The sequence below is a fragment of the Urocitellus parryii genome, chromosome 5 (assembly GCF_045843805.1).
Source record: "Urocitellus parryii isolate mUroPar1 chromosome 5, mUroPar1.hap1, whole genome shotgun sequence".
In the NCBI taxonomy this organism is placed as follows: Eukaryota; Metazoa; Chordata; class Mammalia; order Rodentia; family Sciuridae; genus Urocitellus; species Urocitellus parryii.
The window spans coordinates 141,585,251-141,587,222 of NC_135535.1; positions in this window are offsets into that span (position 1 = coordinate 141,585,251).

The window sequence follows — 1,972 nt, forward strand, 5'->3', positions numbered from 1 at the left end:
TTTGAGGTGGGCAAGGTGGTGTACACCTGTAATCCCAATGGCTCAGGAGGCTGAGACAGGAGGATCTCAGAGTTCAAAGCCAGCCTCAGCAACAGTGAAGAGCTAAGCAATGCAGTGAGACTCTGTCTCTAAATAAAATACAAAATAGGACTGGAGATGTGACTCAGTGGTCAAGTGCCTCTGAATTCAATCCCTGGTACAAAAAAAAATTAGATTAGATTTGGACTGAATGGAAAATAATAACAAAACTATGAACAGACTCCTGTGCCTTGAAGGAAATTTATAGTTGAAATTGGCATATTTTTACATAAGTCTTAAAAACATCTGGTATGCACATCTATCTCAAAAACTTCTAAAACAACAGCACATTAAAATAGAAATAATTGGAATGAAGAAATAATAAAAACAAGTTCATAAATTATTTTTTTAAATTTTTTTTATTGATTTTTCAAAACATTACAGAGCTCATGATATATCATCTTTCATACATTTGACTCAATTGGGTTTTGAACTCCCTTTTTTACCCCAAATACAAATTGCAGAATCACATCTGTTACATACTCACATTTTTACATGATGGCATATTAGTGACTGTTGTATTCTGCTACCTTTCCTATCCCCTACTATCCCCACTCCCCTCCCCTCCCCTCCCATCTTCCCTCTCTACCTCCTCTGCTGTTGTTCAATTCTCTCCCTTTTTCCCCCCTCCCCCTTGCCCCTCATAATCTCTTATAATTTTGTGTATCATTGAAGGTCTCCTACCATTTCCATACGGCCACAGCAATGATTATAGTGGCACAATTCACAATAGCTAGACTGTGGAACCAACCTAGATGCCCTTCAATAGATGAATGGATAAAAAAAAATGTGGCATCTATACACAATGGAGTATTATGTAGCACTAAGAAATGACAAAATCATTGAATTTGCAGGGAAATGGATGGCATTAGAGCAGATTATGCTAAGTGAAGTTAGCCAAGCCCTAAAAAACAAATGCCAAATGTCTTCTTTGTTATAAAGAGAGCCACTAAGAACAGAACAGGAAGGAAGAGCATGATGAAAAGAATGGAAAGCATAAATTATTAAAATAGAAAAAAAATAAACTAGTGTCATCAATTGATTCTTTAATTAAAACCTGGTAAGTGCAATTGGAAAAAAAAAAAGGACAGTGCACTTGAAGAAGCAATTGATATAAGCAATAAAAAGAATATTAGAGTTTCTGAAACATCAAAATAACAAAGAAAATAATGAAAATTTCTGTAAGTAAATTTGCAAATTAGAAGAAACAAAATAGTTTGTTATGTAATAAAAATAATCAGAACCTAACGTCATCTCTGAGGATATGTGCAATGTCATAAGAAACACTGCTATGTGTCATTTCTTTGCTTCCAAGTGACAGGAGATGAAATGGCCTTGAAGAATGGTCAGCAGAAGTCCAGCAAACCTGAACAAAAGTGGTAATGAGAACTTATTGTGAAAATATATTATTAGACTGTAGAAGAAAGGAATGCCTTTGACTGTTGTCTTGGAAAGTTTATTACAACAATTTCATGCAGTTGCATGGAAGAGAGAAAGTAGGTCTGGATGAACTGATGGATCTGACCAAGGAGATTTCTGGGGAAAATATGCCTATTTCTTATGTAACATAGGATATAAATTAACCATGAGCCAAATAATAAATCATCTTTCCAATAGAATGCAGAGTGAATATAAAGGTGACAGGGCTTTCTGTATTTAATGACAAAACTATTATTCATGCTGTGTCTTTCCAGATGGCAAATGACTCGGGCAAACATAAATTTGAGAGTATTACCAATGTAGAATGGCCTCAAGTTAAAGATGAGGCTTTTGCCAAGGTCTCAGATACATCCAAGGTGGAAGATATATAATAGGTTCCTCAATGGAAGCTGAAACCTGATGAGATGTTAGGCCAACTATAGAGTTGTAAGGACTACTGAGGATTGTAATGTGA